The sequence below is a fragment of the Vicugna pacos genome, chromosome X (assembly GCF_048564905.1).
Source record: "Vicugna pacos chromosome X, VicPac4, whole genome shotgun sequence".
Lineage (NCBI taxonomy): Eukaryota > Metazoa > Chordata > Mammalia > Artiodactyla > Camelidae > Vicugna > Vicugna pacos.
The window spans coordinates 56,659,982-56,675,270 of record NC_133023.1 but is presented as its reverse complement, the minus strand read 5'-3'; the positions used below and the strand labels follow the sequence as shown (position 1 = coordinate 56,675,270).

At 37.5% G+C, this 15,289-nt stretch overlaps 1 long non-coding RNA gene across 2 annotated transcripts in view; it reads left to right on the top strand.

Moving 5' to 3' along the window:
* The window catches only part of LOC107034840 (uncharacterized), a 30,915-nt gene extending 16,564 nt beyond the window's left edge, over positions 1-14,351 (top strand). Inside the window, exons 2-8 of one of the 2 annotated variants that reach the window (XR_012067626.1) lie at positions 671-763; positions 3,117-3,255; positions 4,646-4,856; positions 5,130-5,446; positions 5,822-5,952; positions 7,227-8,802; positions 13,988-14,351. This is a non-coding gene — a long non-coding RNA (uncharacterized lncRNA). Of the gene's footprint in view, positions 1-670; positions 764-3,116; positions 3,256-4,645; positions 4,857-5,129; positions 5,447-5,821; positions 5,953-7,226 lie in introns of both variants that reach the window. The other variant, XR_012067625.1, reaches the window with a different exon arrangement.
* The last annotated feature ends 938 nt before the right edge of the window (positions 14,352-15,289 follow it).

Here is a 15,289-nt window from a genome sequence, read left to right as displayed (position 1 = left end):
TTCTCCTTCACCTTTTTCAACAGATATTTTGGTAAGCTAAAAAGCTTAGCCTCCTAGTTGTAAAAAGAACACAAAGGTCCAGCTGAAACAATATTAGTATCAAATTTGAAACTTTTTTTGTTGCATAACCATGTATCCTAGCAGGGGCAAGAAGAATCATATTAATGAGCTGGGCTTCTCTTACTGACCATTTTAATTCATATCCATATTTCCTCACAGTTACCCCCCCACCCCAACCCCGCCACAATGCCTGAAGACATTATTTGTCTGACTGACTGAGGGTAATATATGAATGGTCCTGAGCCTTCTTGGAAACGTGGTCAATGCCATTGTTTCTCAAACTGAAGTAATTTGTCAGGATGCAACACCTTTTAAAGAAACAAAACTTTTTGAGATCCTAAGGAATATGTGCTTTGAGGAATGCTGACTTAAGGAAGTTATTTGAAATGTAAACATGTTTTCCAATTTCAAGCTATCTTTGTCAAAGATATGTGGTATCTTATATAGTAGAACTTGGGGAATCCATGAGAATATATCCACAAACCCCCAGGGTTCTTATCACCCCAATTTGAGAAACACTGGTCTATGCTTATGAAATCTTTTATTGCTACCAATCAAATTATCATTCAATATTAATGTACAACTATAACTATTGGAATTTGTTTTAAAGGGATGAATTTTGAGCTGGTTCTGTACCCCCACTCAAGAGGAAAGATGGATCAGTTTTAGGTGGATTGAAGCCTGCACTGGACAGCATACAAAGGTGAATCTTGGAATTGTATTTCAGTTCATTGCTTGAAATAAAATCTCTAGCAGTTGCAAAAAGAATGCTCTGGGAATGTGAGCATCTTCAAAACTGAGATAATCCTTGTGTTAGTTCAACAAATATTTATTGGACCAGGCACTGGAGTAAATAATAAAACACTTGGTTCCTGTCAAGGAATTTGCTATCTTATGGAGGATGTAGAATTGAACAGATCATTATGGTGCTGGGCAATTTGATGATAAAATTTTTGAGAAGTTCTGTGGGGCAAAGAGGAAGAAGAGTGGGGGGAAAATGCTCTTACTAAGCAAAGTGATGGCAAAGGGAAAATGCAGGGTGTGCCTAGGGAGCACTTTGATCAGTCAGCTCAGGGGCTATGTAAGCTGAGGGTTTACAAGCACTCCTGTAGTATTCCTTGTTTTTTGCAAATGTATTTTAATGAAGCACTAGTTTTCTTAGATGGAGTGAATGAATCACTATTCTTTTTCATGGGTTTGGGAGCAGAAGGAGTGAGATGCTGGCAAAATTATTTAAAAATTTCTGAACTGGAAATAAGAACACTTAGCCTTTGGTCCTGGCTCTGCCCTTGGATCAAATTACCATCCATCTCAATTTTAGTGTCTAGGGACTGCTGATGAACTGACAGGGACTAGAACTGAATAAATCAACCCCTGAAAATGATATTTTGTTATTTTCAAAGTGTCAAAGAAAGCACTTAAAATTTTTTTTGGCATTTCTCTAAATGATTATTGTGATTTCTTTTCTGAGTTTTCTCATTATAGAATTTTAATATCTAGGATTGGAGGGAGTTTTCTGGCCCTGGGTTTTGTGCACCTTTTTCCATATCCCCCATGAGCTTTTGTACTATATTTCTATAACTTATCTACACATTTCTCTAACCATTTCTCTAAATTACAAAAGATCTTAAGACCCATGGCTGCTATGATTAAGCATTAATAATTCCTTTTCAGGGTATCTGGGCCCTGATCATTAGATGTACACCTGGATGGGAGTTTGTGACTTGAAGTAAAGAATTAACAGTTGATCTATGGTGGCTGCTAAAATATTCTTATATGTGAAAACATCCTGCAAAACTTTTTACCAGCTTAAAGAGAAGGAAACCGATATCTCAACTGAAATAACTGTTTCCCCAAACATTATAAGCTTAGACAGCAAAGAGTACCAATGTGTATGACTAAACAGAGCTAATGCCGTCCTCTGCTTCAAGTGTTAAAGACTGGATTGGAAGAAAACTTTATTTTCCCACGCCCATGTTTTTGGCTACAGACACATAGCACTTAATACTGGTGTCCTTCAAAATCCAAATCAAATCGAATCTCAAGTAGTTGTATGAAACTGAGCTGAACTGCTGAATTTAACAAACCAGGGGGCTTTCATGCTAAAGAGCCATGCTCAGTAAGTATGGCTCAGAGTGACTCAGAAGATCTGAGGAGACTGAAATAGTTGTTTCCTGTTAGGTACCTTAACTAGGCAGTGTATAAATGAATTTGCGCTTAGATTCATCAATTTAAAAATTCTCTGGGTGAATTTGATTGCATATGAAGTATCCATTTGCCATCATTAATGGGGTTTCAGGAAGGAGCAGAGTAAATATGTATAAATACGTATGAACTGCCATGTTCAGCTGGAAGTCTATATTTAGGGATGAAGTATCTAATCTTAGGTTAAATAAGGATGGGGAAGGGTGTTGCTGAAAGACTTTGAAGCTTGTTCTCATATTGAGAACATCATAGAACACGAGTTTGGCTTTACTGGACATCTTAGCTAAAGAATAGAGTGGAGTAAGTGATCTTTCACATACTAGAATTTGTTTGATATTGCCATAAAGGTCCTTAAAATATGGCAGTTCTTGATCAGGACTCTGGAAGCCCTACCTGGCTCTTTCCACACCATACCATACCCTACAAAGTGCTTACAAGATTACAAACCTGGCTTAGATTTGCTTCAGTGTATAGTAAGGGCAGTTAGCCAATTATTAAAACTGCTCAAGGCAATTACACTTCCAGCCAGTAGTACTGATTGCTCTGCTACCTTGCCTCTTGAAGTATTTTCAGCAAGAAGATGATCTTTAGGCCACAAATTTAGTCAGCCCTATGGTGGTTATCGGTTTGACCCATATTTTCATTTAGTTCTTTTTCTATACTTGCCTAGTCCTTCTGTGATACTGCCAGTGCTTAGCATTACAGGACCTTAGGGAGACAACAGGCTAGAGAGGAGAGATGGGAGACATCTATATCTAATGCTTCAGGTGAACGCTTCTTAGTTTTTTTCTTGTTGTTGAGGTTTTCTCAACAGTTTTGGTATGTTACTGAGCCCTGTCTTTCTTCTCAAGGACATTCCAAGCATGTGAGACCTGAGGACTGCAAGCAGCTCTAAGAAGCTCCACTTTTCAGCAGGTCTTTCCTTTTGAGAATCTGGATAAGCTCCAAACAATCTTAAGAGGATGGCTTGCACACTACCTGGAGAAAAAGGTAGTTTAGGGAGCTCATTGTTGTGTGAATTCTGTTTTGGGGTTTAAGGTCTTTAACTTCCTATAGCTCTTCTTTTTAAAACAGAATGTGAGCTAGTTTTCATCAGTTCCTACAGAGTTTTTGGGGGGGGCATATAGATATACACTTTAACTTTCCAGAATGAATTTGACCTATTTTAATTGTTCCTCAGAGCTTGGCTCCAGTGAGGTCTGTTAAGGGTATGCATACTTGATCCTCATTCATAAATGAAGAATGAGAGATTCAAATCAACAAATTATTTCCTTTTACATCTCATAGCTACTAAGGAGAGAGAGCATGCGAACCTATGCCTTCTGATTAGTGGGCCTTGAAATTATTTCCACCTTCCTCAGGCAGATTGTTAGTAAGTGCAGAAGATTTCTTAATGAGTACTACCAAAGATCTGTGTCACAGCCCTGTTTTGGCCGGACTGATTCCATGGATACTGTTATTGCCTTGTTTTAAGAAGTTGAAGGGTTTTTTCCCCATGAAATTGCCAAAGGGTAGAATAATAGAGACCCAAGGGCCTGTGTAAACTATTTACTGGATCCCTCGCCTTCTGTACCTTGTTTTTCCTTTCACACTGATTTGCTTAGCTGTTGTAATAATTGGGGTTTTACATGCTTGTAAGCCATTCGTGATTTTTCTGAATATTCTGGCACTCTGGTGGCAACCTGTTTATGTAAGCTGTTCAAGAAATATACCATGTAGGTTGAGTAAAAAACAATTCTGTTTAACTTGGCAATGCTCCAGCATCTTACTACTTTATATACAAATTAAAAGAGGGGAATGCTGCAAAACTATGTGAGAGAGAGGCACTTTGGTTGGGGTAGATTGCTCAATTTTTAAAACAGTGGTTTATAAGAAAAAGAAGCCTGAGGCAATGTGAAGAATTTTTACAGAACTTATATGGTCAGACCACATTGGAGCTTTTCTAAAGTGGCTTGATGGCTCTCTTGGTTGAGAAAGCTTTAGCTTCTCCTTTTATTATTTTCAACCCTTTAATATCTTGACCCCCACTATATTTTATGAGAACACCAGGATATTAAAAATTCACACTCTAGAGGGTTATTCATCAGTGGAGACTGGAGAAGAAACACAGTATGGGAACTTTGGTAATTATTCAGCTCCAGTCTGCTCTTGGGGATGAAGGGAAGTCCAAGGAATGGAGTTGGAATGAATAGAATGATCTGCATGTTGCTAAGCTGGTAGCTAGAATTCAGAGCTCTGTATGTTTCTAAATCTCCACTCCTCAATCCATCCCCCAAAAAAGGAGAGACATAGTTTAATTTAATCACTAGTTGCTCATTGAGACAGACTTTCACAATATACTGCATTTCAGTAATTTATTTTTCTTTTATCTCTTCTCCAGATCTTCCTCAGAAGAATAGGCTTGTTGCTTTACAGTGTTAGTGACCCATTCCCTTTGACGATTCCCTGGGTGGAGATGGGGCATGAGGATCCTCCAGGGGAAAAGCTCACTACCACTGGGCAACAACCCTAGGCCAGGAGGCTCTACCAAGATTCTTATCTGGGCCCAGATAGGAAGATTGAAGCGTCAAGACAAACACCACACATCAGAGGTGGGTAGGCTGTCCGTAAAAGCATAGTAGTCTTTAATTTTGATCTTGTTTTTCAGTATATATTGCACTTAGTTTTCCATTTAGATTGTTTTTTATTATTGTCAACAATGTCTGCTTTGGTAAAAACTGCTTCCTAATTAACCTGGAAAGCAACTGGTGTTAAGATGATAGGTGAAAACAATGATGTGAAGAGCAGGCTGCGTGAGTTAGAATGTTTAGGGTGGGACTGTAGTATGTGATAGAGGCTTACAGCTAAAATTTTCTTTCTTTTAGGAGAACACCAACAAAACTGCCACATCTGTGACATTGATCATGGACAGGTCATCATTCTGGACCCTCTGAACCTCAACATCTCCCTTGAGGCCCTGTTGGAGAACTTCACCAATTATTTACATACTTCAAATGCCTTGGGATAGCTGTGGGACAAAACAAAAAACAACCTGTTTGAGAAGATAAAACAGAGCTGTATTTTTTTATGCTGTGCTTACTAATTGACAGAAGCCTTCCAACTACGAATGGGAACCTGAGTGGAGATGGCACAGAGTTATCATCAGGCTCAATCTAAAGAAACAGCACCCTGCGTACTCTAGGTCAGTGATGAGAGAGGCTTATTAAGGGGATGCACTTTGGGAGATAGAGGTAACCATTCAGTGTAGTAAGTCCTGATTGTACCAGCTTTGTACAGATTAGTATCCAGCTAAAGGAATAAGGCTGTGATTAATGGTGGTATTTCCAGTGGCTCACCGAGTGTTGTTAGGCAAGACATTTTCCTATTTATGCCACAATTTCCTATTCTTTTGAATGGAGCAGTTGTATTAGTTTTATTTCTAAGGACCTAAAAGTTTCAACTTTATACTTTTCTAAGCTCTGTAGAGATAGCTCTTTAATTTGACTCTTCCCATAACTCTATCACAGTACCCAGTTAATACTTTATGTTTACACAGTTTCATTATTGTTTTTTGTAGCTCCTGATTAGTCCCTTCATGTCTGCCAAGTCAGTATCCTTCCCAGAAGCAGTGCAGAGAGCAAGAAACTTGAACACACCAAAGGAGATCAACATGCCTGGCACTCTAGCATTTTAGAATAGCAGAATGAAGTAAGTTGTTGGTGGTGTAATCCTGTGAGGATCACTTTAGAGCTAATAGCTGTTTGTTGAAGGTTTGTGTGGGATGGTGTATGGTGACCTAATGTGGAAAGGGAGCAGAATGTGAGATGGGAGGATGACCAGTAACCTATATTATCAACTGGGTGCCCTGAAGCAACTCAAAGATAATACAATCTGCATACCAATTTATCACAAAGTAATTCCCACCTTGTCTGTTCCTTATCTTCACTGCATAGATCTTTGGCCACCCTTAGAGGCCTAAACATATAGAAACTTAAACCAAAAAAAGTTTTTTGGTTTTTGCTGAAAGGGTGGCCCTTTCTTACTTCCTCTTGTGAGAGTATCTACAGTTAAGTTTTAGTGTTAAAACGTTGTTGGTAATAGCCTACAATGAAAAAGAACATGATAAAGGATATATATATATATAGTATAACTGAATCACTATGCTGTGCACCAGAAACTAACACAACATTACAACGAAGTATACAATTCACTATACTTCAATTAAAAATATACATTTAAAAAAAGAAGAAAGAAAACCCAGTCCTGGAAGCTGCCATTATAATTGTGAAGGGTGTGAAAATCAAGTTAGTTTTCTAAAGGGATGGGGAATAGTGAAGATAGATAATGAGGGGATTGACTCGGTGCTCTCTAAGTGTCCTTTATTATAATATTCACTCTTCTGTGGCACCTTGTTTGGCTCTTCTAAAAATCCTAGGAAACAGTTGTAGCAGAATGTTAAGAGGCACACATTCTGTGTTTAAATCCTCTGCTACTCACCAGGTGAACAGTCTATGACTAGACTTGTCTGTGAAGATTAAATGAAATCATGTATGTACAGAGCTTAGTACATTACCTGGCACATGCTAGGTTAAAGGTAGCCTAAGAAGCTTCGTAGGTTCATGTGACACAATATAAGTGCCCACTAATATCATCTGGTGGCACAGAGTTGGTGTGTTCTAGTTCTATGTAAGAAATTCCTAAGTTAAAAGTTTGTAAGTAGAAGAGTGTGTGTGTTGGTGGTGACTATTGTTGCTATTATTATTACTAGTAGTAGTCATATAAATAGTGTTGGTACTACTAATAAATTATTATAATTATTAATGTACTTTTTTGTTTTCTTTTGTTGTCTTCTCTTTGTGCTGCTTCTCATGCCTATTGTGCTCCTTCTCATGCCTATTGTGCTCCTCATTGTGTTATGTCTCTTTTATTTCTCACCCTCTTCCACTGAATGTCTGCCTTTGCTTATCTTTTAAACTCATAAGTGTGTATTTCTCTGCTTGTCTATTTCTTGCTTGAATGTCTTTGGTCTTTCTTGTCTAACTAAAGTGTGTCTTACCCATTTCCATCATTCTCTCGCTGGTTGCTTCTCTGTGTATCTTTTTCTTATTTTCTTTTTTGTTCTTAAGTGGTCTGTGTCTTGTCTTAGATGTCTCTCTCTACTTCTAGTTTTCATTTTGTTACTGATTCTCCTTGCTTTCCTGGATCTGGCCCTTCTTTTGTTCTTCCCTTTGTGTCTCTTGAGTCATGTGCCGTGTGCCTTTTTCTTATTTCTTGTTATGCTTTTTTCTCTTCTTTTTCTCTCTGTGAACTGTAATTGTTCGTCACCCCCTCCCCTTCTTGTTGGTTTCACATTTCACCTTTTCTAATACTGGCCACCCTTTGGCTGTTTCTACTCCTTATCTCACCTTTCTCTTTTCTACATATTCTTACTGCCTCTCTTGGGCCATTTTCTTTCTTTTTTTTCCTGCTCTGTGTGCCCCAGTGTTTCTTTGCTCTTTGTGATTTTCCATTTCAGCATTAATCTCTTTGTTCTCTTGTTTCTTCTCTGCTTTTCCCTTTCTACTCACCTCTGAGTGTTTCAACCTCTTCTTGAGTCTGTGTCTCCCCGTCTTTGATTTCATTCAGTCCTCTCTCCTTGCATAATTTTTGTGCATTTGTGTCTGTGCTCTTGTGTGTGTGTTTGTAAAGAAGGGGGCTTCCTGACCCCTTCCCAATAGGTGCAGAGTGTCAGCCATCAAAATAAGCATGGCAGAGCTGTTCTTCATGCCACACTGCCTCATGAGATGATCCAAGACCAAAAGAAAGCCCAAGGGTTTTGACTGGAGTTGTAAGGAAGACTCAAATCTCGAGTGAGACAGAAGGCCAAAGACCCAGGACGGGATTAAAAAGCCTTAGCTTGCAGCCCTATGACGCAACGGATGGAAGGCCCCAGGCTCACATAAGGATCCAGGACTCAAGCCTGTCTGTATGGACAGAAGGCCTGAGAGAGATAGATATCTCAAGACTAAAGTAGGTGGGAAGCTGGAGGCCCATGACCCAGCATCCAGGAAGGATAGAAGCCCCAAGACCAAAGGAAATTCCAAGATGAGAACCTTAAACCCCAGTTCTACTCTACTCTTGGATATTTTTTAGTTCTCCCTTTCTTGTTCTCATATCTCCATTTAAACCCACTTTCTTTGAGATGTCTATTTCCAAAAACATATCTTTAGATTTGGAATATTATGCCTGGCCAGTCTTAAGCCAGTTTTATTACACTTTTCTGCCATTTATTCAGTTTTTGGTGTTTTTTAAATTTTCATTTCTCTTCACCTCCGCTCCAATTGAAAGAGACACACATAGGTTGGTTACATTGTATTTCAATCCTCCATTTTCCTCAGAAGCTCTAGGCTGATGAGAAGAGGAAAGCATCAGGCTGTTGGGGTGGGGGAAGTGCCAGGCTATCTAGAGAAAATGTGAAGAGATGCTCCAGGCCAATGAGAAGAATTAGACAAGAAATAAGCAGATGTGCCATCCTGCTGAGAAGCACCAGCCAGCAACACCTTACTTCTTTGAGCTTGGGTGAGCAGGATTCCTGAGGTTTGGGATTCCTAGTGATGGTTATGAAAAAAGATGATTAGGCCTGGGACAGAGTGAGCTCTGAGGAGATAGTCTGAACTCCCTGCTCATAGTAGTGGCCTAATAATTTGATAAACTGCACCAGTCCTGCCCCTGGGTTTAATACCCACGTCTAGGCTTAAAGGTGAGAAAACTTGGGATTATTCAGTAGGTTTAATCCTTTCCTTGATTTCTTTTCCCTTATCATAATGGAAGATAATTTAAATGATTGAGAATCTATATGAAAGTACTATAAAACAAAAAAGCAAGGCATTCTCATTAATAGTGTATTGGCATCCATGTGCAGCTAATATTTAAAAATTCACTGTCAGTTGTAAACCACTATGTCAATCAGTGTCACACCCTTTCTGTAAAGGGTCAGATGGTAAATATTTTAGGCTTTGCAGGCCATATGGTCTCTGTTGCCTCTTTTAACAATGCTTCAAAAAAGAAAAACTATTCTTAGCTCATGAACCAACTGAATTTGGTCTATGGACCACAGTAATGCCATAATGTAATTGCCAGGGACTGTGTGCTGAACAATATTAATTTCCTTCTGTATGCTCGTCCTTGTATTAGGCATTAAAGATTCAGTGATTATTTATGACCCTGTCCAGGTGAACTGAAGAAAAATACATGAATGTGCTTTGTAAAGTATAAAGCACTTAATGACTTACAAGTTTTAGGGTTGATGAATGAATATTGATTACATAGTATATGCATTCTACTCTGCTAGGCACTGTGGATGCAAAAGCATAAAAGAAGCATGAATAAAGTGCTTTGTCAAAAGCATGTAATGCTATAAAGGTATTAGGAATTAAGTGTTTGATAAACAAATAATTCATGTGTTTGTGGCTATAATGTTTCTGTGGCTATGGTGATTTTGAGTAAAAATAGAGTATTTCATGTAGCAGAAAAGGAAACATAAAAACTACTTTTAAACTATAAAATATACAGCAAACACAAGGGATTAAGCTAATGTGATCACATATAATGTGCCAGATACCATACTAGGCACTGCAGATGTCAAAGGAAAAAAAGTTCTCATTATAGAATTTAAAAATTTAGATAGGAAGTACATATTAAAGTGCTTTGTAAACTAAAGCACTTTATAAATACCAATGGGCTATATGTTTCTGAATGAATTAATAAATATTAATTGCCTTATATGTGCCAGCTATTGTTTTTCAGGTACTGTGAAATCCAGGATAATGCTCTCTAGTAATGAGGGAGGTTTATGTCTTATACTATTCAGATGTAAGGAATTAGATATTGCTTATTTTAATCGATCAAAAATTTACTGGTGATGCCAAATTTAATTATTACCAGTATATTTCCCCAAGCAATGAATGTATTTCCCAAGTAATAAATTTTCCCAAGGAAAATATAATGATTGAGATTGAGCTTTTTAAACTGCAAAGTGCTATATAAATTTAAGACATTAGATGTTTTCTGTGTGAATAAAACTTATGTGAGATAGACATTGTCTCTACAAAATTCTCACTGTGTGTTTGACCCACTATGAGAAAGGCAGTATAAATAGTTATACAAACTGGAGGTTTAAATACCTGTTAAATGAATGAATTATTAATATTAGTTGCCTACTATGTGAACTCACTGTTAGAGGCACTAAAGAGATACACAGATTTATCATTTTATTATGCCTATAGCTGAGAATAAGGCAATGCATATGTTAGCATTATGTGAATTTTAAAACACCATATAAATGTACCTATTGATTTTCTTATTTGGTGTGCCTAGTACTAGGCTTACAAAATTGTATCACAGTTAATTATACTATGAAAAAAATCAGAAAAAAATTTGAAGAAAAATTGTTAACTATTGAACACTTTGAATATGACATGTAAAGGATTAAATGTCCAATGAATGGAAGACTGGTTAATAATCATCTATTATGTGCCAATTTCCTTGATCGGCATCAGGAATATGAAGATAATCCATCTTTATTGTGTTCTGGGTAGCAAAAAGTAATATATAAAATCAATTTAAGTCTTAAACTGGCATACATATATAAGCCATAGCTGCCAAATGAACTTTGATTACTTACTCTCTCTTATCCCCAGAGATAGCAAATGGGGATGCAAAAATTCATTGTCATTATTATTGAACCTGCAACAAAGATCTGTGTCTGAATTTACAAAACCTACTGTTCTATACAGACATAAGGAATTAACTGTTGGCTTAATGAATGATTACTGATTACTTTCTTAGAGGCCCAGAACTGTGCATACCCTAGGCTATAAAAATGACTATCCTTATGAGATGCTCACAGGAGGAAATGAGGTAATAGGTGTGGGAATCCAGACTAAAAGTTACTTAACCACTGCCAAGCTTATTTGATGATGAAAACATGGAGAAAGTGGAATTGTGCAAGGCAGCATGCTGAATGCTGAGCTAAGTGGGAAGATAAAATCCAGACCAGAAGGCTGCTTACTCCCTGGCCTGACCAAAGAAATGGGATTTTTTTTTTTTAAAGCAAGGTGTTGTGGTTCTCCATCAGTCTCTTAAACGCTGAATGCTAAAGATGGAGGTGAATGAGATCCACCCTGGCCTGGCTTAGAGACATTAAAGGAGTAAAAATAAGTAGCTCAGGTTGACTTTTATATTAATTTGATAAACAGAGCATCCTTTATGTGGAATACAACATTCTCAGTCCTGAGTATGCTCAGACAGAGAAATGGGCCTAGTCTAAAGGACATAGATCACAGATCATAGCTGAAGGTCCAAAATCATCATTGATTTTTGAGTAAATATTTGAGTGCCTGTTCTCTGGATGAATTAGTTGTTAGGTCTGGTCCAGAAAACCTGTTGACTTACCTTGGAGATTGAAAAAATAGGAAAAAAAAGATTCAGTTCTTCCAATATAAAGTGACATTTTTCCTAGCTTTAGAAAGTCCCACTGTCACTTGCTCATTATCAAAATTGAAGCCAGAAGGCTGATAAAAGGACTCAGCCTTTGTCCTTAATTCTTTAATTTAACATTCTGCTTTTATTATAATTAAATGGTTTATGAAGAAAATTAAGATGAAACAACTAGTTTTAAAAGTATTTGCTCATTGGCCTGGCATAAAGTCAGGAAGCCACTTAACAACAACAACAAAAATCTTCCTAGATGTTCCATATTTTACAAAAAAAATCATTCACTTTAATGAAGTACTGTTCTTAAGTGCTGAGGAGAATGAAGAGATTTCAAAGACCTAGATCAAAATATACTTTAATCTCACTAGCTTATGGAGGAAACACAACAACAAATTTAATAAGAGACCACAGTTCTTTCATTAGTTGTAAAAACTTCATTGAGCAGCTGTGATACTAAGACTCTGAGATGAAATGATTAAATTGATCACCTCTTTGGCATGTTTGATAGAGTAGAAATAAGAAAGCTTTTTATGTATTCATTCATATAAATGTTGAAGAAGGTGATGCTAAATGAAATAGATCTGGTACAAATGCAGTTAGTCTATCTTAGAAATATAATTTTAAAAAAAAACAAGAAATGGAGTGAAACTCTTCATTATAAACAGAAGTGTGTATTTTAAGACATTGCATTAATTCCTAGACAAAAAACAAGGATTTTGGCTGGAAGACACTCACTTGACTTGGAAACTAGCAAGTTAATATAAGAGGAGAGATTACTGTTCATTCATGTTTTTCATTTATTCATTCATTCTACAAGTATATTTGACTGCCTGTTGTGTATAAGCTCCTGAACTAGGTTCTCAGTTGGCCCCAGAGACATGAAAAAATGAATGTCTTTCCAGAGAACTTCTAAAATTTGCCTTTTGGCCTGTTTTCTGGCTAGAGACATAGCTTAGTTCCTTAATAATATTGTGTGGTTTAATTCCTACTCTATGTTTCTTCTCCCACTCTGGCCACTACCATAAGCAGGGTTTTCTAATGAGCTTGCTCCTTAAGTTGCAGGAACCCGTCTTATAATAAGCACTTCGTTTTCCTAACCTATCCCTCATGAAAAATGGCTGTGACCATTGGTGGGCAGATGGAGGGATGAGAAACAACTGATTTCCAAATCTCAGCCTCACTGGTGCCAGCCTTGGGGAACCACTTGTACTGAAGCCGCAATTGGTTTTGAAACATACCAGTTTTGTCTGTTTTCAGTTCTTTACCTTTTATGTTCTGACAAATATAAACTGCCTATATAAATCTCTTTAAAAAACAATCTTCAGATAGTACATAGCAGGTTTGGAGATGGAGACATGATTTCTTTTTTTGCAACAGTTTCTCAACTTACAACTTAGAGAGCATCTCCTCACCATCAAAAACCTGCTTAAGAAAGGACTTATGTCAGTGAATGAAAAATGGCTTAACAATTCTACCTTGCTCAAGTTTTAAGAATAATAAAAACTGGAATTAATTGGCAAAAATTGGAGAAAAAAAAACAAAAAAATCTAAATCTAGGCCCAAATGGGCTTTGGCCTTTTCTATTTTTAAATCACTCACAGAGGGTGGGATAGGAGGAAGAGTGAAAGAAAAGGTCAAACCTGGTTCTAAGGGCAGCCTGCCTTTGTACTGGATTGGTCTTAAAAGCATTACTACCTCCAGCTCTAAGTTTGGGATTGCTGTTTTTAGTTTAATGCAATTTCAATAACTGGTCATTGCTGTTATGAGGACAAAGCTGTTTGTCTCCACTCATTTCTATAAGTTTTTGAGAAAGAATTTTTGGCTGAATGGTAAGCCTTGGGTTAGATAATTAAGGAATGTATTAAATCAATGTGATAGTTAATAAATCATAAGGTGGTCTTAAAGCTAATGTCAAAATTCACTGCAAAGGAAGAGGACACTATTGTTCACTGTAATTCATACATACTCAAAGCATCTAAACTTTAGTTTACATGGCTTCCAACAATGACATCTGTAATTTGATAAGGAAATAGATGAATGGTAAAGGATAGCTGCTGGAGGGAGCAAAGTTGAAGAGGATTTGAGAGTGATGTTTCTAGTTTTTGCTTTGTACATTTTGATTTAGGCATCAGGTACATCTGACATTAATATTTAGCATTTGATACATGGTATCAGCTCGATTCAGTAACTCCCCTCTCTTCAGGTCGGGGTGGGGGTGCATTATTGGAAAATGGAAAGGAGAAAGTAATTAAAAGCCTTCCTTTCACAGTTTCTGGCATCCCAAGACTATCACTACTGATAAATAAGAATACGAAAACATGCTATCATCTGATTTTTGTGGCATAAATGAAGTGGTGAACAATACATTCTTTTAAAGAGAATGGCTTCATCTCTACCCTTCTGCTTCAAAGGGACTCTATGCCAAAATGCTCCGATGAATGGAAGACACACTTGGAATTGTGAACTGATGTGAAACGCACAATCTCTGAGCCTTGGGTGTTTTAAAGAATGAAAAATCTTGTTCAGCGTGGGTGACCACCAAAAAGCAATCTAAAAGCATCTATATGTCACAGCTGAGACAAGTTGGGGAGTTTGTTGTTTAATGTCAAATAAAGTACTGTTTTGAAAACTTTGTAATTTGATGTAACAAGTTCTACCTCACTATCCTTTCTTAACCATACTAGTTGCCTCAGATTTTTATTTTTTAATATCTTAATCACCCAACTTAGGAGGGCACCTATGCTCACCACTATACCACCAATGCCACTCAACTTAGGTTAATGATTTAAGGTCTCATTTTTTCCAGCTTCAGTTGCTTTGATCAGGGATACTGAGAAACAAACCCAGTAAAAAATATGAGAAGCAAAAAACTATTGAACAGGGGTGGGATAGGAACAAGGCACAAAAATATTAAGGTTGTGGGAATTAGAATGTATTTAGGAAGGTAATCACTATAATTAAAGAAGGTAACAGGTCCCATCCTTGAGTAGGTAAAAGGATCTTTGGTGTTCCTAGAATTCTGAATGGTTAAATATTAGATTGGTGACTAAAGAGGCATATGACTCAATGCAGTGTTTATAGACAAGAGTTTCTACTCCTTTGTCGGCAATTAAACTAGCAAGTAATGTCTTTGGAAGGAAGCCTTAAGCTGTTACAGGCCAAGTAACTATTCAGTACCTGTGCTTTTTATACTGATGCCTGAAGAACTCTTGCCATATGTCATATTTTGTGATTATAAATGAGTAGAGTGTGAGTTGCTAAAACTGACCCATATCCTGGTGTGTTGCTTCTGAAAGGCAATGGGCCTAGGTAGCCTTTGTTGCTTACATCTATTTCCCTGCAAGGCCAGGCGTGTGGGACAGGGAAGTGAGGGTCAGGGTAGTGGGGTGTGGAGGGGAGAGTCGGTAAGGGAAATGGGTTAGGAAAGAGTTCTTCCTGAAGTTATTCTTGGATGTCTTCTGTGGCTCTGACTCCTTTGGCAGCTCTGTTCCTTCAGGGGCTAACTTCACCAGTCTTCTTGCCATATTTGCACTTTTGGCTTTGTGGTACCTTTGGTTTTTAGAGTTCACAT